General features: G+C 44.6%; 1 pseudogene across 1 annotated transcript; it reads right to left on the bottom strand.

Moving 5' to 3' along the window:
* Nucleotides 1-1,586: 1,586 nt before the first annotated feature.
* Nucleotides 1,587-26,421, bottom strand: LOC146185772 (alkylglycerol monooxygenase-like; annotated as a pseudogene). Its single transcript, XR_014707819.1, has 11 exons — nucleotides 26,249-26,421; nucleotides 19,006-19,133; nucleotides 15,020-15,171; nucleotides 13,673-13,769; nucleotides 13,281-13,287; nucleotides 9,632-9,794; nucleotides 7,660-7,805; nucleotides 6,635-6,769; nucleotides 4,936-5,052; nucleotides 4,196-4,278; nucleotides 1,587-2,709 (listed from the first exon to the last, which is right to left on the bottom strand). The product of XR_014707819.1 is annotated as an alkylglycerol monooxygenase-like (transcript).

Below are 26,421 nucleotides of genomic sequence, written 5' to 3'. Positions count from 1 at the left end.
TTTGCTCACAGCGCAGCCGCTATCCCTTTGTCTTCTTTCCCGGGGTTACCCCGCAAAGCGGTACAACTTGACGCTTTGGTCCCTTTCGCTATTGTAGCAATCTTTCACGTAGCAAGGCCTGCGCGTATTATTATTTTTGTTCCCATACGTAGCAAAAAAATGAATCACGCTCAATAGCGCACACAGTCACGCACGCGCACGCGCGCACACGCACACGCACACGCACACACACACACACACACACACACACACACACACACACACACACACACACACACACACACACACACACACACACACACACACACACACACACACACGCACACGCACGCGCACGCGCACGCGCACGCGCACGCGCACGCGCACGCGCACGCACACGCACACGCACACGCACACGCACACGCACACGCACACGCACACGCACACGCACACGCACACGCACACGCACACGCACACGCACACGCACACGCACACGCACACGCACACACACACACACGCACACACACACACACACACACACACACACACACACACACACACACACACACACACACACACACACACACACACACACACACACACACACACACACACACACACACACACACACACACACACACACACACACACACACACACACACACACACACACACACACACACACACACGCGCGCGCGCGCGCGCGCGCACACTGCAGTATCTGCATTGGAGTAATGCGAAACAAGGATGCTGCTTCTAGTTGCTTAATTCACTTCTTGTTTACCCATTTTAGTCTTGAGTAATTTCAAATTGTGCGCCAACTCCTTCCTATGCCCGTTTTCGGCTCTACTTCCCGTTACATGACGTCACATCCTCTACTTCACATTAATTCACTTCTTGTTTGCCCATTCTAATATTTGGTACTTTCAAATTGCGCGCCAATCCCTTCCTATGCCCTTTTTGTCTCGACTTCATGTTTCGTGAAGTTACAACCTTGACGTCCACTTAATTGACTGATTTAATTAACTATTTTGTACTTGATGCATTGAAATGTGGCACCAAGCCATTGGTAATGAGACCATTTTCGCCTTTGCTTCTACATTTCTGCTTCTAATTAACTATCTAATTAAATTATTGGCCTAATTATTTTCCCGGACGTGATATTACGTCACCCTCTATCGATTGACATCACTCATTAACCTCTACCACTTCTCAATTACTCACAACTGCTGCGGACACGATTTTGCGTGTTCTGCCTCTAATTAATTTCCTAATTATCTTAGTGCCCTAATTATTTTTAGGACACAACATTACGTCATCGCCTATTGATTGACACCACTCATTAACCTCTACCACTTCTCAGTTACTGACCTTGTATCAAATTGTATCAAATGACCTTGTATAAACTTGTCAAATACAGTCGAAATTTCACTCGCCTCAAGGAACGCATGGAAACTACAAATGCATGCATATATTACCTGCGTTGTCTTTGTGATAAAAGTAAAGACTTAATGGCGTTGAGAAAGGCAGGAAATCAATGACCAATTTAGCAGAAAAAATCTTTATTACAAGGAAAAACAATGATAAACAAATTCGTACAGACGACAAGGTTACCGCTGCTTCAGCCGTTCGCGATCGGTTATAATTTGTGAACACGCAAGGCGAAATAGGTCACATGGTGGCGACAATTTTAAAAAATTGCTCACAATACCCTAATTTATGCAAAACCAAAGTAATAATAACGGGTGATTTTCTCGCTTGCGTCGATGTATCAGCCATGCTCAGGGGCAAATAAGCATAAAAAGATCCATCGTATCTGGGTCGCCCGGAAAGAATGTCACACCCCTTCCTGACTGCTTCCCTGAAGTCATCTGCACTCGTGCTGTGGTTAACATACGTTCTCAACTATATTCATATCCGGGCCTAATTTGACTCCCACTCTAGCAAATATACAGACCGATAAATGTGCAAGACTTTCACTACTTGTTATTGCGAGTTATTTTTGTAACTGTCGCCACCCTGTCACCAATTTCACCCTGCATGTTCGCAAAACGCTACCGACCGCGGAAAACGCAAGCTATTGCAACCACATTTTTTTAGCAAATTTATTTAGCTTTGTTTTGCCCGCGCAACGAAGCCGTGTTGTGTTGTAGTAGGCTGTCATCAATTATCTTCCTTGCTCAGTGTCACTGTGGACCGACTGAGAATCTATTTTTATCGCTGAGACAATTCATCCAATGCGCACCTCCTATAGTTTCTTTTTCATGTAGTCCTTTAGGGCCAATAAGAATTTGATCGCATTTGTCAAATACATCCACAAGCGTTTTTCCTGTACAGTACAACAAACCGGCCCTCAAGGGAAGCCCAAACCATGGCGGTCACGCGGGTTGGAAACGATGGTATTTGTGCTGAAGCAGCGCTGCTTCGAGCCGGCCTTGGCATGCAGTTTTGCCCAGTCTGTCCCCCGCTCGCGTGGTTCGTTTTATTTTTAGTGCAACTGTACGTCGACCTTACGTCGACTTGGCCTTGGCCACCTTTCCTGCTCTTCCAACTATTTTCCGTGCACTGGCAGCGGTGCAGCCGAGTAGCGACGCAGCGTACAGTGTCCTGACGATGCTGAGGAACGCTGTGGCGACTGTCGAGTCGGCAAAGGTCGACAGATGGAAGACGTAAGCGTCGACGCCGAACATGAAGGCACACCTCAGCGCCTCCAGGCCTAAAGCGTAGCTCCTGCGCAAAACCAAACGTGAGGAATGGGGCGCTTTACTCGTTACTGGTGCAGCTGAAACTGTGTTCAAGAAAACAGCATAGCGATACTTGGCTACGCTGCTCTTGAAAAGAAAGACCCGCCAAATGGGTTATGCAGTCTTTCTAAAACAGAAAAGGTCCCTGATTTGATTTCCAAGATAGATGACAGAATTTCCAGCCTAATTTGGCACTCTACTCTGTAGGCAACGACATATATCTCTTCGACAATTTCTCGCACCGGTAGAGCTGTAGCTTTCTTCCTTAGATGCAATACAGAGGGTGTTTCGTGGAAGACTTCAAGCAGTTTGCACCCTCTACCCCTTAGGCTTACTCGGCAGAAGGAGGTATCATCAGGGGAGGCTCTGACCCCATCTGTACGTCATCGGTGGCGTGAAAAAGATCTACCAGTGACTGACAGGTGCCCTCACTGTGACGCTGCACCTGAGATTGGTGATGTGCGTCACTTGTTGTGGACGTGCCCAGCAACGGCCCCGGTTAGAAAACGGCTACTCATGAAGGTGGACCTACGGTGTAACCGCGATTGTGATTATGAAAAGTGGACAATAGACAATCACTACACCACCAACCTCTGCGACTACCTCAGTGAAACTGGACTTCACTCCTTTTAACTTTCTATCTCTTGCATTCCATTCCCCCTTCCATTCCCCCTTATGACAAACTTCTCGAATAAAAAAAAAATAGACCCAAAATAGAAAAAACATACTTGCAAGAAGAAACTCTCTGCGGCGATGGATATAATATTCTCCAAGACTCCTCTAATGGTCCAGGCAGTTAACTAAAGGCCACTCATTATCTTTAATTATCTCATCTGGATGGTTAGTCCCAAAGAGGTGTTCGAAGCCGCGAAGCAGTCGATGCAATATCAATATTTGAAGCGAAGAAGACACTTATTTTCTGAAGACTAGCAGCGCGAAAAAATCTGACCCCCCCCCCCCCCCCCCTTTATTATATATATATATATTTTTTTTTTCAGTTCGAAATCGAAACTGAGCGCCAGGGACGCGCAGAAGCTCGGTGCAGACGGAACTTCGAGTGACGACGCGTGGTGCACCGGTGGAGCAAACTGCCAGCAGAATTTACTGGCAGAACTCGTTTCGTTGGTGGCCAACAATGGGAGCTAAAAGCACCTCATGATTAAAAAGCGGTTTGGTAGTAGGGAGAATTGTAAGACGTCAGCGAGCGGGCATGGGCCACTTTTCTAATCAGTCCAACAAAATTACAAACATGTATCACAATTCGCTGAGCCTTCCTTTGAAGAAGATTGCAGGAAGATGGAAAATCCTCAGAGTGACGTAAAACTTACCTCGTGTTTTCTCTACCGTTTTCTACAAGGCGCCCAGCTGCAAATCGTTGCATTTGAAATAATAAATTCAGCTTCATTGTTTAACACTGTTGCGAAGGCTGGAAGCACTATAGTAATGATTGTGTGATACGTCTTCAAACTCACCGCTTGTCCAAAATGGCACCCATCACAACAAGGGAAAAGAAGATGTAAACGACGCCACAGAGTTTCGTGCTGGTGTCGATTACCTAAATAGAGAAAATAAAATAGGTTGTAATCGTTTTGTTTCGTGCAGTTTATTATAATTTCCTCATAACGTGCATTTGTTATCTTTTGCAGTGTGGTTATGCCGGTGGGAGACATATATTTGAAGAAACGATTCTGAGATATATTTGACAGCAGTTATACAGAACATAACCAAGGCCGAGATCACTTCAGCAGTAGAAACCCTGATTGATGTAATCTTCACGCAGACACTCCTTGAATGTTTTGTGAGAGAAACTATCAATTATCCTCTTTGGTAAACAGACAAAAGATTAGATTGACGATTTGATTATCAAGCCTCACGCAATTAGGTGAGCCAGTGGGATGCAGAAAAGGAAACGAAAATTACTTTTCCCGCTAAACATTAAAGATTTCTAACACATCACTACTCTGCACCGTACTGCCTGCTCAATGGCACGCATGTCCGGCCTTACTGTGATAACTGTGTACGGTAGAAGCATTCAGTAATGCTATGTAAAAACACGTTATTTAGGTATTAGCGCACGGTTCTAGCGTTGCCTCGAATTGTTTAACCATATGCAACCATACGCATAGTTTGCATGGTCTATCAGCACTGATATAAATCGATTAGCGTTGTGTTCTAAAAAATCGCAGCGAAGAGAATGAAACCCTGCACTCACCGTGCTCCAACGTTTCAACTTCAAGTATCCAACAAGGATCAAGAAGAAATGCACAGTTACGTAAAACTTGCAGAGCCTTGTGGTGTTTGGCGCCTACGTTTTCACAGGCCTGTGTAACTATACGGGAAGGAAAAATGGAACGAAATAACAAAGGCTATTAAAAGATAGCTTATTTGTCTATTTTCTAATAGGATACATTGAACCCTTTTGTGAATTTTCATGCAAATATCTGACATTTTAGCCAGTTAAAATTTCTTTTGACCTTCCTAAGCAATGCATCTTCCTATTTTTTTAAGCTAGTAAAAATATAATTATATTAGTTGCGCATTAGCTGTCCTCCAACAAAGAAAAAAAAAGCATATATTTATGGATGAGAAAATGCTTTATGCACACTACCCTGAAATTGCCTATCGTTAGATAGGAATTTTATTAGAAGAGTGTTATCGTTAGAAGAATGGTACACATTATGAAATCAATATGTATATTCCAGCTAAATTTTTTTACCGAGCTCAGAGCCCTAGATATTTATATTTTGTTACTTCAGTATTACGCCATTAGTAATATAATCAAATGGTAAGGCGTTCTTTTTGTGAGTGATCCTCATTATTACGCACTTTTCAAAGTTAATGGATATTTGTCATGCTTCACAGCATACAGAAACGTTTTTCAACGTGCTATTAAATAGTCTAGTTAGCCTGATATACTTCGTACTCAGTATAAATAGTAATCATCTTGAGTATAATTTTCACAGGAATGTTAAGCTTGCTGGGGACAAGATCGTTCCCTCAAACGTACCTACCCTAACATACGTACAGGTGCGGACATAAGTGAATGTAGCACGCTTTTCCGTTCGAAATAAAATCATACCTTTTGTACCAGAGATTAGAAAGCAATATTTGTCCAAATGAAAGGGCATTGACATGTACTGCCGCTTGGCACATACCATGACTGTCAGCTTCAGTTATACAACACGTGAAACATTTTAGAAGAAAAAAGCGTGCTCCGTTTACTTTTGTCCGCGCCTGTACGTGCTTGTACCTATACGATAAGACTATGCACGGAGAACTCATTTAGAACGCTGCTGCTTGCTTACACTATGTAAATGCTTCAACGCGAGCACCTTATTGCAATTCCTACTCCCGTACTCAGGTTTTAATGACTTAGCCCATTTCTTCAAAACACAAATAAGCAAATTTTGGTTTTATTTACGGTGTTTTACTTCTCAAAGCAACTCAGGGTAAGACAAAATGTGTATGTGTTGCTGAACTCTTCGATTTTTGATGCCCAGCTTCCCTTTCCCTTCTTTTACTGTTTCTTTTTGTCAGCTGTAATGAGAGGCGTTCTCTGATTACAAAGATATATACTTGCTGCACCATGCGTAAGTGCAGTAACCTTGATGACGGAACTATTCAAGCATAAAACGCTAAAGCAGAGTTCAGGCTATGGACCGTCTCCTTACTTTGATACACGGAATGACCGTCATACTTGTTAGCGGCCGTGGTGCAAAGTGTTCGTTTGGGTGGGCAACAGGTGCGCGTGTGAGGGAAAGCTTCTCTGTAAACAAATTTTTCACGCTGCACAGCTTAAAGAAGGCAGATTTTGAAGCTAACGGAAAAGAAAAAAGCTACACACGAAACGTAGAAGCCAACTTTCTTAACTTAGATAAAAGTAATAGCAAGCCTACGTTATCTCGACTCACGTCTGGCATATCATGTGAGTCGTCCAGCTTCCCGTTGGCAGGCTGCCATCCAGGGCCTTTGAATAATGTGGAAAGCTTGTTAAAAAAGCCCTTGGTAACTATAACTTGTTTGCACATGTGTATGAAGTGATGCATCTGAAAAGGAAAGCCCCATAATCAAGGCGGCGATTCCTATCCTATGGGAACATCAGTGCTCATCAAGAAAATGTAAATATGACCGAACGTGTAATATAGCCTAAAAGCCATCTTCTGAACACGCGTATGGGCAAGATTTCCAACATTTTCTGCGGACTGGTAACATGTTTCGGTGCGTATAAACGACTGACACAGATAAAGAACGCGGCAACGTTAAAGGCGCCGTTCTACAGAAAACTAAGCGTCGATTTTGTCGTTGCCAGCGTTGGGTGTTTTGAGCGAAAACTCACGGATATGCCTATGTCAAACGATAGTTGGCAGGATTACACAGTAGCCCACTGTCTTGTCAGTGAGTTTGGTGACGTCACGAATCACGAGACCATGTGACTAGATGGCAGGGGCAGCCGACTCGATCAACAGCTTTGAGATAACAGGGTGAGGTGGCAATCGAACCCTCTGTAATTTATGGAGCCAGATACCCTACACTTACGTCACGCGCGGACATTCGTGTACACCTTGGTTCACGCTGGCCTTTATATCTACGTGGGTGGTCTTCTACATAACGTGGCAGCTTATAGTTGAACGCTGATCCCATGCATGAGATAATGGAGCACAAATTCAGAGATTGCAAAGAGCACGTGCACGAACAAGGATCCACAAAATGGGCCGCAGAGGGAGCCATTTTATGCGGTCACGTCACACTTTTAGGCGCGGAGGTATAAAGTGCACCCACAAAATTGTTTTCATACAAATAGTGCAACCCCGACAGAAACCATTTAAAGGTGCTAGTGAAGTTGTAGAAATTTTCAACGGGATTTATATGCACCTCCAAATGGAAAAATACAAGTGCAAAGAGAAACAGATGATGCGCAGGAGTAAGCACAACCGGCCTGTATAGCCCATGGGTTGAAAGTATTCACGGGATGCGTCAGCCCGTAAGCAGGCCTATGCTGTTCAGCGGCGAAAGTGCCAAAAATGCGGTCCCAGACGATCAGCACTCCACCGTAGTTCTTATCTATGCAATATCGATCTCTCCCTGTGAAGAAAATGGCAAATACAGTTAGTGGGAACCCCACGCAGCAAGAGAAACACACACACACACACACACACACACACACACACACACACACACACACACACACACACACACACACACACACACACACACACACACACACACACACACACACACACACACACACACACACACACACACACACACACACACACACACACACACACACACACACACACACACACACACACACACACACACACACACACACACACACACACACACACACACACACACACACACACACACACACACACACACACACACACACACACACACACACACACACACACACACACACACACACACACACACACACACACACACACACACACACACACACACACACACACACACACACACACACACACACACACACACACACACACACACACACACACACACACACACACACACACACACACACACACACACACACACACACACACACACACACACACACACACACACACACACACACACACACACACACACACACACACACACACACACACACACACACACACACGCACACACGCACACACGCACACACGCGCGCCCGTGTGCTGTGCGATGTCAGCGCACGTTAAAGAACCCCAGGTGGTCGAAATTTCCGGAGCCCTTCACTACGGCGTCTCTCAGCCTGAGTCGCTTTGGGACGTTAAACCCGAAAAACCAAACCAAACCATGCATACATACATACATAGGTGAAATCGGTGGCTGCGGGTTTCGGGGCTAGCGCACCAAAAATACTGCTGCAACAGCCTGCAAGTGACCCTGTTCTGCATGCGAATACGATTCTCGATCAGGGACGTTCGCTTGAAACGCCCTCTATTTCGATACTTACGATACCAAACGCAGACCTCTGGCATGCCATTCACAGGCTCTAACAACCTCACAGAAGCAGTTTGGAAAGGCAATGCCTGCGAGTTTGAGCGGCGATAATGAAACACGACGAATACAATAAGCGGCGCCGCTCTGTAATGCACGTGTGAATTCGTAATCATCTTCACCGGGCTTTGTGAGCGGGCTGCCGAAAAAATGGAGTGGCCGAGCACTCAAGTTTTGCAGCCGAGACATGCGTTGTCAGGGTGAATATGCTGAGCAATAAGTGCAATGAATGGCCTCAAATGCCAATGGCGGATGCCTTCAAGAAAAGGTTCACTAGCGCTCCTATCGATAGCTGTGAGCAATGTTTCGCCACTCTGATCTCGTACCTGGGCTTCACAAGAGGACGTGCAGTATATAAGACCGCGAAATTCAATACCATCCAGCCAGCGCATGGAGTTCTGTCACGGTCGTCTTGAATAAGAAAAAATAAAAATCCAACATAACGGGCCTGTATTGGCTTACTTATAATAGCCGTGCCGATGGGGCCTTCAGCGTCTTCAATTAGATTTGATCTCACATGCATACTCTGACAGCTCCCGCACAGGTCAAACGCATAACGCAAACTCTGACCTAAACACCACAGTGCGTCGGCATGCCGATGCGCTGGTTTTTTACCCATGACATTGTCGCAGCTGTGTCGCGCGCTTTCATATCCGCGCGTGTTTATGCATAAATTTGCGGGTATGCAAAATGATATATAGAAGTAATTTGACAATACATCTGCACGTGCAATCACGAAGACATGGAACAATAAGTGCTTGCTCAAGATACTCTGTTTTAAAACACTCAAAAGTTCTTAAATTCTTCAGATCAGGCTAGCCAGCATTTTAAGGAGTGGAAATAAAGAAAGTCTATGTAGTTTCGGTACTTTCAGAGGCTGCAGCGCCTTGTCATACCATGATGTACCCGGTGGTGGCTGGGGGTGTTGAACACAAGCTCGAGTGTTCCCAGCGTCTGGATAGTCTCGGTGTGCAAGAGAAATTGGAAAAGCAGGTTGAGCTTGCGGTGCACAAGGTACATGCTCGGCGACAATACCAGCGCGAGTGGGAGGTACAACAGCTGCAAAAAAAAAAAAAAAAAGAAAAAAAGAAAAAAAAAAAAAGAAGATGCACATAAATACAACAACTGTGTGCTTATATCTGCGTGAAACTATGTTTTTCTATCGCTAAAAGTGCTGCTCTAGATTCTTAGGAAGCAACGCTCCTGCTATTCAAACTCCCCAATGAATTGCTTAAAACGCCGCCGACGAAAACCGCTAATAACAGAATGCCCGACTTGTGGACGAAATATCTTGTTTTACCAACACGCACAAATCACAGCTTACGTTCACATCTCGAATGTACTGATACTCGAGTGTATTGATATATTGTTCGAACTCGGAAGTGAACTGCAAGATCGGGGTAGTACAGGCTTCCGGTAAAGTTCCGACAAACTCAGAAATGGCGATAGTGCACCCATAGACGCGGTTCAAATGGGCATCAGATGAATGCACGCGCAAGGAACACTGCGATAAATTATATCGATTGGAGAGATATGCTTTAAGTGATATTTAGTGGCAGCAGCTTCATATCTAACCGGCAGTATGTGGTTATTAGCTTCTACAGTGTATTTAATTATCTCTCAGGCGCGATACGATTAGGCATTAATTTCCCATCAACGCCACAAATTATTAGAAAACATATAGTACACTATACTCTGTTGCTTTCGCTGACTGTTTGCTTCCATCATAAACAAAACATTTCGGTTAACTGAAGCATCCTTTATTCTACGATCGCGATTAAAGAAGCAGCGGGCTACCTCACGAACTTTTTTGGTAGCAGGTGTTAAAAACTTTTGGCCCGACTTTAACTGCCGTTCGCCCATGTCAGTTTCAAGGCGAACGTTCTGGATAAAATCTTTGGTAAGAGGCACGGGAGAGGTCATACTGATTGGTTTGTTGTCTCCAGCAAAGTACCCCTACGAGACCACCGCAGCCAATAAAAGAAGAGTAAAAATGCATTTAGACAAAACAAAAATTGGTGTGGGGTGCACCATAGTTTCCTGTCTTGTCATTCATATATCCACAGTTCCTTTATTCTACAAACAGTGCGACATCTGTAGCGTGCTGAACTTTTCGCATTGTTGCAAAGAAAACAAATATTGCGAGAATTTAACGCGAACTATCGGCGAATAAATGGTACATAGCGTTGCACGGAGGTACATGCTGCACAAGTTTTAAGGGGAACGTGTTCCCTTAAACATACGACCCATGAGCAGATCTCAGTAAGAGAGCAATTACTAATTCATTTCCACGTCACCACAACCTTACGGGCATAATGAAGTTGTGCATTTTTAGCCGAAAAATTGGTCTCGGTCCAGGGATAGAACTCAGAATACGTGGGCCAGTCGCTCTATCAATTAGGATAAATAAATAGGACAGCCAGCAGAAAGATGGTTGGGCTAGACTGTATCTTTAAACAACTTTCCTTAGGGCGTGCTGTCGGGCTAGCTGGTTCTGCATGGTATTGCAGATGATAGCGCAAAAACGTGGAAAAGGTAAAAAAAGAAATGCTACGCTTCTATTTCGACGTATGTGTTTGTCCTTTTTCCTTGCACAAATTTCTGCTCTATTATCTTCTATAAACTTTTCTTATTTTGCGCAGTCAACTTAGGGGTGACCAGTCTTCTTGGCCCGCAGTAAACAGCACCACTGCCGAAGATGGCGGTGCGAGACAGGTCTCAAATGGGCAAAAAACCTTGTAAAGTAAGACAGAGCTCTCGAAGTGGTAAATCAGGAGAAGTCGAAAAGTTGTTCAAACTGACAATGTTGATATCGGCGACCGAATTCGTACTAGAGCTACTCTTCACAGTACCTCTAGTGTCTTTGCAGCAGGCGAGTCAATATTGAGGCGATAGCATAGCGTACCTCCGGTCATAACCCCCATGTCTTGTTTTCTGATGTTTACCACAAAGAACGTATGTTGTAGGTTTGCCACCGAGCAGTCCCATTGGGATGGTAATGTCAACGTATAACTATAACGGGCAAGTCGCCAGCAAAGAAGGAGTGGCCAGTTGAATTTAAAAGCGGCGCGCTATCGATAATGTCAAAGTTCCTTATAGTTCGCTTTGACGTGGAACGCAGCTATGGACGCAACTGCTCCCATCCACACAATGCCACGCTGCTGCTGAAATAGTAACAGACCGCGGCAGTAGCGATGTTTATATGAACTCCACCAAAATCTAGTCAGGTATTCCTTTTGAGGGAAAGTTCAAAAACGAGGATGCAGAGAGTCGATGGACTAGTCCCGTGTTTCTTTACAAAAAAAAAAAAAAAATTGCTGTCTCTCTCTTCCTTTCTTTCTCGCTAGAATAATTAACTCGACCCGCATATTGTCGAATTCATAAATACGAGAATAGTATAACAACGTCTCTTTTTCCAAGGTGGGCGTCCTGTCTTCGACCCGAGTCTGGCATCTCTCATTTCCACTCCGTCCGAAAATCTGAAAAAGTATGGTTGGGGGCCTCTCCTCTTATCGGGAACTAAATAAGTGAGCCACTGTACATTGTAAATGTAAAAGTAATTGTAAGTTTGTCAGGGAAGGCCAGATCAGTGAGAAGGCTATACAAAAAGATATGCAGGGGAATTTTTGTGTCCAAAATTTTGCAAAAAGAGAACTTGTTTCAGATTTATTTTAGTCTTGGGGCTGTATTAGAATGTTTCGATTAGTTTGCTAATTAACTAAAAATTTAATACTTTTAAATTTAACATTTAAGAGGGTATGTTTTATTTGCAGAATGGAAGAAAAAAAGTTATTCGAAGGAACTGCCGCGCACTTTACAAGGCACACAGATGAAAGCCTGACAGGCGGCTTCACACCATAAAACAGCACCAGCAATCGCGTCCGGTGTATATGGCTCCGCCTCGTCGCTTTGATGTCGGTTTACGAGTTAAATGACTGCGCGAATTGGGTATATACTGACGCGCTGGCTGTCGAAGAGGCCACGGTCGAAGCGAAATTGACAAAGAACCGCTGCGGGCCCGTCCCACTCTCATGTGGCTCAAGCAGAGTGACGAAATCTCCGAGTATCGATCTTCGCCACACGAGCGAGCTGCTCTGCGTTATCACGTAAAGCCACATTGCCGCAGCGGTCTTCTTCCAGCGCCACCACTCAAAATAGTTACAGTAGTCGGGTTCCAGGAGCCAGCATTGGTACGCCGGATAATTTGCTTACGCACAAGTCAAGAGGAAACGGAGGAAGAAGTTCGAAAGACGCAAAACAGTAAAAGCTGGAGGGCTCACTGGTGTTGAAGCCACCCGGAGGTACGTAGAATGCGGGACAGATCGTTAAAATGCGCAGACAGTTCATGCCACCGGCGGTACATCAGAAGCAGTGACTACAGAGCTAATAGAGGTCATCTCAGTAGAAGGACAGAGGCCTGTTGTTGACAGAATGAGGAACATGAAGTCACTCCACCTGAAAAATATGAAAGAGTGCTGAACACATACTGTGTAGCCATCTTCTTTCTCTCGTTCTACCCTGCATACGCCTGAAAAAGCTATTCACAGGGCAACTAATCATAAATTTCTTGTGCCTGGACACTTCGCAGCTGATTGCTCTACTGTCTATGGGAGCTTTCCAGACAAGAAAACGCAATACAGATGCCCAGTGCATGAGAGCAACTTACAACTTTTGTTAAGTGTTAGCGTATGTGACGAAGCTGAAAACTAAATCAGTGAATTTAACAGTAACTGTGCAAGGAGGGTTCACATCCGCATGCCACACCCGAAGTTAATTGCCCTCAAATGATCAAAAGTTTTCACAGTTTTAGCCTCGGAACATTTTAGCGCGGCCTGAAATACTTCCGCATTTATAGCGCCCTATAAGCGTGGCTTATCACGGATAGCGCCTTTTTTACAATGTTTGTTGCTTCTTAATGACGGCGTGCATATACTTACTGGTTTGCTTGCAAAGCCGAGTTTCGCATCGCAATGGCTAGGTTGAAGAACTCAGAGCTATGGTGCACCTGGTGACCTGCCCAAGCAAAAGTGATCTCTGGAAGCAACAGAGGTCGAACAGGAACGCAATGATATGTATTGAGCAAAAAAAAATGAAAAAAAAAATGAAAAAGACCCTCTGTAACACGAGAGAGCTTTCATGTTTTATGGTCTGAATGGCTCGTTTGGGGTAAGGTAGAAAACTGGCAATGGTTTAATCATCGTTGACCGTAGAAGGGAGGGTTATGTCAGAATAAGCCTGCCAAGACCCTTGCATTCACTTTATCCCTAGGCAACGCAGGCGCGTTCATATTGCTCGGTTAAACGGGGTTTCATATGTTGGCTGGTAGCTTACGCTACCGCGTCATACCGATCCAGGCGTCCGTACGGCGCGTCCTTGATTTGGCGCTTCCTCGAACGCGTACAGAAGGTGATGCAGTAAAAACAACAATCAGCGAAGTTTCAAACAAAGGCTTTCGCCTTATCGCACTCTAGCGGTCCAAAGTGCAGCACAATTTCTTTTTTAATTGTGAACTACTTAATGTCGACCAATTGCTCAAATGTATGTAAAGGAAAAAATGTTAGTCGAAACTTTACAAGACTCTTGACGACATTCACTTATTTTCTGGTTTAGTATGTAGGGTTTAACGTCTCGTGTTTTAAGGTCTCAGAGACTCAGGTTATAAAAGACGCCGTAGTGCATGATGACAGCGGTGATTTCGACCACGTGGGATTCTTAAACCTGCGCTGACATCGCTCAGTGCAGTGGTGCCTTGTCTTTAGCCTCCATAGAAAAGTGGCCGCTGCGTCCAGGATTTGACTTCGCATCCTTGCGTTGAGTAGTCGAACGCCCTATCAACTGAGCAACCACGGCGAGGGACTCACTTGATTTCTGTTCTTAAGAATACTTAGTTGACGCTTTTTTTTTTTTTATCTTGGTCCATCTTAACTGGGCAACCTTCATACAGACGAATAGAACTCAAGAAGGAGACGGGTGTTTTAAAACGTTGGTTTGAAATACTGGCACTAGAGCCTTTGCAGTTCAAACCATAGTTTCCACACAAACGCACGGTGGCTTACTTGCTTAACAAAGCAGTCACTGAATGATACGGAAAGTATTTCACTTAACAGAATTTTTCTTCCGTTACAGAACCGTTGGACATTTATCTGTTCAGAAAATGTTCAGGCTACCTCCTCATTGCCAAACAGCTCAAGATAATTATCTGAAAAAACATTCCTTATATATTTACTTGTTTATTTTTATTGGTCAAGTTGAATGCGCTAACAGCAAAAATGTGACGCACTTACCATGACACCAGCGATGCACCCAGTAGTAGGCGAAGTCGACGGCCAGCAAAGCAAAAAACCATGTGGCCTTGACATTCCATGGCAGTGTCACAATCCTGAAGTTGTTATACACGTAGATGTAGCCGCCTAGAAGGGTGCCTTCTGCAATCAGGCTGCCGGAAGAAGAGATTTCAGGCGTAATTCTTTAGTTTCAATTATATTGTTAACTCCTTCACCTCACGACAGACGCAAGCATATTAAAATCAGTTCCTCAGAACAACATAAATGCTCTAAAGTGCCGGCGACAGTACTCGTTAGGCACCTTTTATTTATTTATTTATTTATTTATTTATTTATTTATTTATTTATTTATTTATTTATTTATTTATTTATTTATTTATTTATTTATTTATTTATTTATTTATTTATTTATTTATTTATTTATTTATTTATTTATTTATTTATTTATTTATTTATTTATTTATTTATTTATACTGGTAGCCCTTTTTGGGCTAACACTACCAGGCGTGACACACTTGTGAGATCTCTAGCTTCGAGATACTTTCATGCCTACCCTTAAAATGCGCACTCCATCAATAAGTGAATTTACCGCATACGAACTCAGCTCTGGCCGACGCAAGCCGCTGAAGCGGATATGAAAAGAATGTGATACCCGATGCACTAACCATGATCTTTGCATCTCACTTAGGTGTCTGTATATAAGAAAGGTACTATATTCCAGGGAACATGCAATACAGTACGGATATCGCGATAGCATTTTTCTTCGACACAGGACAGTTGTACCGCCATACATCATCCTGCCACAGCTTCAAATAAAAGATCAAGGCCCAGCAGAGGTCATTTTAAGATTCGCTTACAAAATGGCGCTGGCGCTTCCTCGCTACATGCATCTAGAGAGAGGCTAGAACAAGTAGGAGTCACACTTTCGAAGAGGTAAAGGAAGATCATCCCATATCATCTCGGACAGCCCGACCAAAGACCAAAACTGGGCGCGTTATCCTACAACGAATCTGCTCACCTACGGGCCAAAATCTAATGGCTGAGCGGAGTTCCCTCCCTACACTCATTAGGAACAGAATAAGAGGGGCTCCAATCTCCAAACACATGCGCAAAGAAGTTAACATGGGAAGACATGAAGACAGAGTGGCACATCTACAAACTACGAACTATCCAGAGGTGAATCTGCAGCGAGCTTTAACGCTCACGTACGTGGCACAAGAAGCAATTGTCGCCATCGCCAATGAGGAAACGACTGGACGGTTCTTAACAACTGTATCCTCCTCCAATAAATCCTGCCGAGACTTCACAAACAACAGAATCCCGAAATTTGCCGCTCTCCCGCTCTCTACAGTGGCGCTCTCTCTCACACTGTTCTAAACTCATCAGATCATCTGCACTCCTGTACACACTGGTCTCGAGGCGACCAGGCGACGTGCAGTCTAGCTCAAGCACTAACTAAAGAAATGCACGCCAATCTTCGCCTCAAACCCCCTCGCCAAACTACGGAGACTGCTATAGAAGCCCTCAAACTAAACAGGCGAATATACTGCTTGCCTCGTAAAAACCTCACCACGGAAGACGTGATATCTGAGATATACATCAACTCCTTCCTGCTCGTATGCTAGCATATACTATTAAAGTTTTAACAGGACAAAGCTAAAAGGCATGTTGTTCAGAAAAATCCAGAGTCGGCGAGGTGAGAGAAAAATAACGATTATGCGTCTGGCTTGGTACTCATCGGTCGTCGGGTTAGGGGATGCGACAAGACAAGATTACATGGCTGAGAAGGCTCCTTTGAGCAAGATAGGAATCGTACTCTCCGAGACCCTTGGATTCTGAGTCATGCACGCTAGCCTTAAACCACGCAGCCACATTTCAAAGGAAGTTGAATAGATCGGGCCGGGTTTTATACCATCGTCGTTTGGTCTTCCAGGTAATCCGGTAACTGACGACTGTGTGCTAATAAAAATGTGTGGGACAATATAGGCATAAAGTGAGGAGTAGCAAAGTATACGTAAAGGTGAATTGAGAGATGGGAATAAATTTTTGAAATCCGCGGAGAGTCAGGGCATGTCGTGACTCCTGCAGAAGGAAACGCGGGGTACAGATAACGTGAGATGTTTTTTTGATTATGAGGCTTTATTGCTTGAGAAATTGTGGGAGCTGCACCGAAAGATGGTAAGGTTTTCTTGAGTTTTATGTTTTACGTTTTCAATGTTTACGTTTTCTATTGAAGATGATTTTAGGTGTGTTTTGCCCTGCCATCTGTTCTGCTGGCCGTCATGGTTAGATCAGTTGGTAGAGCGACTGCCCCGGACAGGCGATGGTCTTGGGGTCGAACCCTGAACTAGGGCAAATTTTTCATTACGAAGTTTCTGTGGAAGCCCTGCAGCTTTCGTTTGTAGCCGTCTGGCTGCGCTTGGGTGGATGTCAACGACTCATGTTGCAAATAAATCTGTTTTTGTCACGTTTTGCAAATGTTCCAATTTTTCATGAAAAAAAAAAAACTGGAAAGAAAAGCACTTTTTTTTTTTGAAGCCATTCAAACTTTTTTGAAATTTTACGTCTAGGGACAACAGACGGCGTTCATTACTGTCATCACGCACGATCACAACTGAGTAAAGCATAAAACACGCGCAGGCCTCCGGCGCCACAGATGTAATGCACCAAAAGCACGATCCCGGAACAAAATCGTCAACGCACAATTCTCACGCTAATGGCCGTCCACCCACAGAGGAGGAGCAGGGCGGCAACGCCACGATCGTGCTGCGGCAGCAGGCAGAAAAGTGCGCATACTTTGCGAAGCGCGGATCGCCGTCGCCGCATGTTCCCACGACGGAAACAGGACATTCACCCGCCATTACAATATTCCTTTCTTTTTTTTTTTTTTTCAACGACGAAGATCTAAGTTCTCTCTGTACAAAGCGTACAGACTCATACACTCCCTTGCGATGAACAGTCATTACTTCCCAAAATTAATACTGCATTAAATATGTCTTCACGGTCTAGAATTAGCGTGTCTAATTCCATATCCAATGATCCCATGTTCGAATCCCATCTCAATTTAATTACTCATTTCAGAGCAATTCATTTGTTTCGAATCCTTACGTGTTCTATAATGACGTTTGAGTCACGTTGCAAATTTGCAATCACAGTTTATGGTTCAATTGCATTTAATTTCCGCGCTCACCGTGCGATGTAAAACTTTTTCTGCCAAACCGGATTTTCTCCATATACCACTCGGTTCTCTGTTGGACGAGAGTCCTATACAAAGTTGTTGAGTTAAAAATGCAGCAAAGACACTGCAAATACAGGTGGGCGGTGCGCTAGGCGCGGAGTGCACGCAGTTCGCCAGCAGTACGCGTCCCAATTATAGCTAGATTTCGGGTTCGTAGACTAGCGTTGTGGCACTTGTATGTGTTGATTCTAATGACCTAGGCACTTCAGATGCAAGGAAGTTCGTGACCATTACTCCTGACGTGAGCTGATAAATGGAGAGGGTTCGTATCCACGCGGACGCCGCATGCATGATTTGACGTTCACAGAAGGAGAGGTAAAACGCAGCCATACGATCGCATCCGTGACTGCCGGTACTACGCGTTCTTTTGAAAAAGGTATAAAAGAAGATCGTCTAATAACACAAGCCTCCACCGGCATGCAATGAAGACCGAAAGAAGTTGACAAAAATTAGTAAACATCAGCGCACATACGCACACAAGGTGATCTAAGGGACGCAGACAGAAGCAAGGGACAGCATGGAACTCCCATCTGAACTTGGCTTTAAACAATACGGGCTTCGCTTAGATCTCAAACCGAGAGGCATGCTGAAGCTCTCCGCAAACCATAGAGAATATGCACCGCAAGCATGAATGGTACTTTTGACACAGTATACAGCTGTGGTTCCTGCTTCCATTTCGGCTACAAGAGAATAACATTTCGGACCTGTTCTTTCTGTAAGCATACTGCTGTAGGCCATATCTACTCACCGGAAAAGGTCTTGAATAATTCCTTGCTCCACGGATGTTAAACTATCGTCCAGTTGGAAGCGGTCGCGGTGACTCAGAAGGTTGATGATAATTTCGATGATCGCAAACGCAATGAGAATAGGCACGGCCTGCGAACAACACACACAAACGCAAAAAATAAGAACATTCCATGAATAATCTGCAGCTATTCAGGAATACGGCAATGCGACAGTTTCCGGGGCTGACGTCGTGTAGATTTAGGAACGTACTGTGAAAAAAAGGGCTCAGTGACGTCACTACTTCGAGATCATGTTATCGCCTTAACGCCGATAAAATGGATGACATTGTCGTACTAATAACACCCAGATAACAAGAAATAAAATTTGATATACATTTGTAATACGAAAACAGCAAGGAGAAAGAGGGAGAACACGGCGGAAGCGACTGCAATATTATACTTTTGGGGGGAAAGAGGGCAGGGGGGGGGGGGGGGGGGGGAGTAAGAAAAGGATGGTTTACTGAAGTTCTGTTGAATTATATTTGTCGTGTACAATGTGCTAACGCGCCTCAGGCTATGAGAAGCGGTCGTAGTGGCCGCTTCCGGAAGTTTCAGCCACCTGCTGTTCTTTAATGTGCACTGGCATCGCGCAGCACAATGGGCACCTTGTTTTTCGCCTCCGCTTTTCGATATTTCAGAGTGCTTTAACGAAGCACGTTTCATTAACAACAAGGCATTGTTTAAACAAACGAAACAATCGCTCTCCGCAAATCCGATGGCAGGCCCGTTCAAGTGAAAGTCCAAATTTCTTAGGCTTTCTTAATAAAACACAGCAAGCCATTGTTCCAACAATAGAAACAAATCTTCACTACGGTGCGGCTCAAATCCGACGGCAAATCCGCTCAAGTAAAAGTGCATCATTTTTAGTTTTATAAATTTAACGTTCGCATGCAGCAAAGCTGCAAATGTGACACAAAGTCGAGCGTGATTGTTCATGGTCAAACACATCACGGTTTAACAGCTGCAGGTCTTCGCAATAAAACATATAGTCCGGTAGCTGAGCCACTATTAATCACTTCCACAGATATTAAGCGAAAGAATACTGGGCACCTTACGACCTGCAGAAAGCGTGGCTGCTTGCTTTCAATGCTCCTACTAAGTTGTGCTACTGCAGATTTAAGCAACTAAAACACAGAGAACAAAGCTGATGAATTCACCTCAACGATGTAGTCGGGGACATCCTCGTGTCTCTGGAAAGAAGCCTCGTGCGGATTAACAATGTAAAGAAGGTAGCCTAAGCGCTTGACGACTTCCCGCGTTGTGTTCATTGCTCAAGTCTTTTACGAGACTGAGCATCTATAGCCGACTCAATTTGCAGCAGCCGGCGACCTCGAGTTGCCGCTCGTTTCGTGCGGTTATTTTTTTGTGTATGTTTATTGCTTACCCTTCCGTCCTCCCTTATCTGCAGTCTGTATCTTACTACCTGCTCGAACTGCGACTCAACGTTAGGCACCTCGCGTATACACAGCAGTAGGTCGCGAAAAAGGAGAAGGTTGTTTGTAGTCCAAGGACGAATGGTGCGTGTTTTGATTTAAATAACTCGACAGCAGCGGACCAATGCATGCACAAAAAAAAAAAGTAAACAAACCTCCGTGCGCACCAGACAGCTTCACTTTCCCTCAATTACTAATTGGGTTTGCTGTAGGGTGTCTAGGTGCCCGCTCGCTCCTCTGCGTGCAGTGCATGCAGTCATTTAAGCACCCCGCACAGCGGTTTTTTTGCTGTCGCTTGTAACGTACTACGCGCTATGCGTGTGTCCGGTGCGGAATCACAGAAATAATGTGACTCAGGCAGTGGATATTTGTGTTTTCTCCTGACAGTAACCTTCTCGCTAATTTCAGTGATCGATATGCAGTCGCGGAAACTACGCGCAGAAAAAATACAAGTTATGATGGGCTGCTAAGGTCGCCAGTGCACTTCCTAGCTGCGCGCTTTAAAGAACAGTGGCTTTTTCTTCTATTTGTAATTTAATGTATCCGGGTCACTGAATATCAGAGAATTGTGTTAAATTTATTGCTCGAACGTAACGGCTGCTCATAAGACGCCAAGCTTCACGGGAAGCGCGGAGGTTGAATTGACAAAAAAATGACTATATTTGCACCCATTAGTTACCGCGCTGCAGGATATATATGTGTTTCAACACCGCTGCGAACTCCTTGCTAGTATTTTATCGTAGAAGAAAGAGCAAATCCGAGTTGGGCTTTTTGCCGCTGCAATAGAACTGTCTGTCGAACGAGTAATTAACAATTAGCCCTTTACTTGATATCCTGTTTCACTGTACTGCTTCAGGCCGTATCCTGTTTGCGCTGGTGTCTGCGCTGGGGATTCCAGTGGGTGAAATTCTTCTACACATGCGTTTGTGATTCCAAAGCTGAATGAATGGCGAACATTTTAAGTGACACACGCAACAACATCAATGACTGCTTGATTTGCATTAGTTTTTAACCCTCCGCTTCGTCGCACTAGTAAGAGTTCCGCGTGCGTGAGTAACCCTTAGCAGCTCTCAGTTCGCACTGAAATGCTCTTACAGCACTGGTTGAATACCTTTGTTAGTCTGTGTGTGTTTCTTCCCCTTACCTTTTAAGGCTTTCCTGGTATTCAAAATGTATAAAAAAATACTCAAGGCTATCAAAAAACATCGAGTTCTAATGGATACCGGGACATTGCCTTATCCTGGAAACGGCACCGCGGGGAGGCAAGCACAAACCAGTACTCCAGCTTCCGGCCTTCTCCTGCCGAGGTATACGCAAAACTGTTTTCTTTTTTTGGTTTCTTTTTGTAAAGCCCGCGAATACAAATGAGAAAAAAGATGTGGTATAGAGCCAAAATATGGAAGTCCGAACCAAAATTTCATCAATACCCCCGTTATCCGAGTTTAATATTCCATCCTTTCTTAACATTTGGAAAATTCCCATTCATCTCTTGCGTTTAAGAACAATGAGTAAGATGGAGTCCAAAGACAAACTCCTCCCGCAGCGCTAATTTCGCTGGTGCGTTTAAGAACAGCCGCAACAAAACACTTTCTAGCTCGCCTATTATTTTATTATCCAGAGCAAGACAACTACTTGGCGCGATTGAAGAACAACATTAGCGTCCGTGATAGAGTTCTGTCTTCAAGCACTTTTAGACTCGTGATCGGCGTATACACCGGAAAAAACAAGCACTCATTGTGTTGAAATCATTTCTTTAGGAGAGCGACATCCTTGAAGATTGCTTCCTGTTACATGAACTGAATTAGCAAAGGTTACAGCTACTATATTTCGGCTTATCGGTGTATCGTGAGTCCCTGCAGTACCTTTAGTGTTCATTATAGTATGGCCAAGTTAATGGTACGTGATTACGATGGTAGCCGGGCAACAGTTCTTGAGGTTCACATTTTTGTACGCGCATTTAAATTTTCGTATGCCTTTACTTATATTTAACGTTCTTGTCTTTGCTTGAATTGCTACACTCATATTCGCACACTTATTGTTATGTTCATAAATTGAGCATTGTTCAATATTTTACCTAATGATTGCTTTTCATTTACAGTGACAACGCGTCGCTCAATAATGTTGTTTGTCCAGACGCCTCCACGGCGTTTTTCCGTGTCCTGTTCTGCGATGTTTTAATTTTGTCGTGTTTTTATCAAGCTTATGAGGTGGGTATACGAAGGGTTTCTGCGAATTTGTCAAAAGGCGTAGCCGCGGGGCAGCCATCAGGCAGCACTTTCTCTTTTACCTTACGTGTAAGTAAAGAAAATAATTTTTGGTACTTAATATTTGCTTTTTCAAACTCTCAGAGATCCCTTTCTTTAGTTATATCATCAAATGTGCACATGTTCACGCATCAACGAAAAATTCTCTTCAGAAGGTCTCGTCGCAACATAGCACTGGGGCCAGATACGCGCCTGATAACAGATGATTATATGGTTGTATTTTCAGGATTGTTTCCCTGATTGAGAAGGTCAACGAAAACATTCTGCGACTGTGCAAAATGCAGAACAGATTTTAAAAGCTGTCTCGCGCCTTGATGTATCACATCAGGACAGTTTCCATATGTATATGTCCGCCTTCTTCTGAAATGAATCAGCTCTGTCTCCAGCTTTCCTCTGTCTGTTAGCGTGTTCTGTGTACCTGCAGTATCGCGTTCCCTCCATTTAGGAAACGCTGATTGTAGAAATGCTTCATTCTGCGGTATTACACAGTACTTGAGAGAAGGAACGATCCCGAAGAAAGATGCTGCCGAACGAAGTTCAGGATATAAAATTGAGGGGAGGGGGAAAGCGGGAGGGGGGGGTCTGGTATATCCGTAAGGTATGTTTAAAATCGTAATTCAGTCGTTTGTAGATTTCTTCTGTGACGAAGTGTATTTGCTGCTGCAGTTAGTAATAGTAATTCCTCAACGAAGTCTGCAGTAATCTAGCAGGGACAACGTACTGCAATTGGCGAAACATTCGAAAAGCGTGAAGACCTGCCAATCGGCTAGCGAGTCACGACTGATGTAAGATAACGTCCGGTCATTCAGGCGGACGCTTTCGATGGAGGTGGAAAGGAAAGCATCCGAGTGCTGTGCGATATCAGTGCCCGATTACACCTCAGGTGGTCGAAATTTCTAGAGCTCTCCACTGCGGCGTCTATCATAGCCTGATTCGCTTTGAGGCGGTGAGCACCAAAACAAACCCAACCTGCAAGGAACGCTCGCAGATATTCTTACGGCCTGTCCCTAACTACATGACTGTAGGTTTGCATAATCAGAGAAATGTTATAATACCCGCTAGAGCGTTAGTTACTAATGTGTGAACCAGGCTTTTTGTTCCCGTTTATCACAAAACTGTTCTCTGCCTGCAATGCGCGTAACTGCTTCGAAGCCACTCTCGAACTGTAGCCGATAGCGAAAGTGTTCGGTGACGCTACTCCCCTGGAAATGAGAGAGCTAAAACAGGGCTGCATAAAACATGGTGCTGGGCTAGTTAGTTATTTACATTCAGAAAGAAGACAGCGCAAGAAACAACCACAGACCAATTAAAATCAGCTGATAGTAGTTTGTGTCGCGTCCTCATCTATGGCTGACTTTTTTCGCTGTCTTCGTACCGAGTATGAAACAGGGCGTAGAAGCAGTGCCGAGAGCGAAACAACGTTCTGAATAAAGTTAGAGCGCATGAAGTCGACGACGGCGCAAAACTACAGTGCTCATGCAGGCCCTTTCGTTTTATCCTGAACTCGTTAAGCACTAATCTTTATAAACTAATCTAGCTTATCACGTTATTGCACACTACAAGTTAATAGTTAATAGAGGAGCTGTATGACACCGGCGGAGGAGTACAATTACATATACCTGCGTTTCAATTCACGGAACACTGGCACGCTTCTCCGACATAGCAACTTATACCCCAGTCACAAGGGTAAGTTTAGTGACACTTTCACGAAGTGCACTTACATAGGAAGAGTGACACTTTCGGTGCTCGCTGTCACACGGCAAAATCAAGTGTCATTTTGAAATGACGGCAGTGCCGATGCGGATGCTGCAGCCGTATGTGAAAATTAATTAGTTTTCATGAAAATACCTTAGAATTCAATTTTATTGCAAGCACAATGACCCCTAGCTAATATCCAGTTTATTTGTGCATTTGAGTACATGGACTTGACTAAAAAAACATCGCGATGTCGCACGGGCATGTTAGCTTGACCGCGCTTTTCGCTCACGCTGCTAACCGCGGTTATCGCGAACGTATATAGCTTTGCGACTGATTTGCATCGTTATCCGAGAAAATGCCAGTAGCGAGTATATGCATATGGAGTGGAGTCACCGGTGTTCGAGCGCGAAAAGTTATCGAGCTAGTATGATTCAAAGCAGCGTGCATTTTTCACACGAAATCATGTCCGACGGCGCTTCTATGCAGCCTAAAATGTCCAGCGGCGCAGCACCCACGTACGGCAGCATCGTCACGTCTTCTTGCCGTTGTACACAACGTCGAAAAAGGTCCAGTTTCCGCAGTATCACGAAAGTAGGCGACAAGTTCGCAGCGTTCACAGCACCGGATTCTACTAGCTTTCCGCTGTAGTACCGCCCATCGAGCGCCCGTGAACGGCAGTGCGCGCGGTGCAAGTAGCGCTTGGCCGTGCGCTCCTCCGTGGTCGTCGATAGGCCTATATAGTTAGTTTCGCATCAAAGTATCAGTGGGCGGCGCTTTCGTATGGCCAGCTTAATAGAATATATGGCTCACTCGTGGCACTGCCTTATTGTCAACCTTGCTGTCTGTTCATAATAAGTGACAGGTGCAATTCAAATCGACGACTTAGATAGCGTATACGTGTACTGCAAGGGTGAGCGGTGCCGGCGACGATGGCTATGAAGCTGTGAGCAGAAATTTGCTTGTGTCGCAGCAATTACACCTACTAGCGACTCGGTATAGGTCAACGATCCCCAAGAAGGATTAATTACTGACATTGCTTTACTTCAGGGATCATTATTTACGAGAAAAACAAATTCTCGCACACTTTTCTGACGCCCGTGACAACGAGGTGCTGGCTTGGCGCTAGCGGCTTGCGGGATGAAAAGCGGTGGTGTCTCCGGCCGGCGCTTGAGCGAAATGCTGCCTGTCAAATGACGACTTTCTAGAGATTGGGTTACAAATAACTCCAACTTCGTTGATGCAGCTTGAGAAAGCCGGTCGTGAGCTTGAGATACCGCATACCATCAAAGTGCAGCGCAGCAGACGAACGCCTTCGCGTTAGCGCAAGCACTGAGAGCGAAGGTAGCTATTCATGTGTACGCATCGTTTTCAGTTGGTGACAGCTTAAATCTCATGCCTATTAATAGAGACGCTCATGAAATTACGATAAACATTTCAAAACATTGTAATTTTCAAAAAATGTATGAGTAATATGTCACTGCCCTGCTGTCGAGACTACACACTCGCCTGCCGGACAAAGTGTAGTGAGTTCGCCAAACTCCCTTCCCGCTGAGTGTGTTCGGCTGCGAGTGTCATTAAAGTTCATCGTGTGACACGATGCGAATGACACTAAACGCGAGTGCACTCGTTGAAAGTGACACTAAACCTGCTCGTCTGACCGGGGTATAAACTTTCGGAATGAAAACACCTCGTTAAAGCAGTGTTCAAAAGAGCGTCCAATGCGTTCCAGATTCTGATGATATTAAACCAAGCGGGGGGCAACATTGCCATATATGGCGACGCAAGGGGCATTAACTGACAGTCGCACTTACCATTTTGGCGCCTGCGGGTGAAGAACTTTGATCTCGCACGCAGAGCTGAAGCTGGCCGGCACACGGTGCGGCGCCGATGACATCTCACCGCGGAGATCGGCAGAAAGTGCTGCTGATGCAGTTTAAAATGCCATGAAAACAGTAACCAGCAGTGGTTGACGACGTTTTGATGA

This window comes from Amblyomma maculatum, chromosome 6 (genome assembly GCF_055883805.1).
Source record: "Amblyomma maculatum isolate TAMU_Amacu chromosome 6, ASM5588380v1, whole genome shotgun sequence".
Classification (NCBI taxonomy): Eukaryota; Metazoa; Arthropoda; class Arachnida; order Ixodida; family Ixodidae; genus Amblyomma; species Amblyomma maculatum.
The sequence above is the reverse complement of the archived record's forward strand: the minus strand, read 5'-3'. Positions and strand labels throughout refer to the sequence as shown.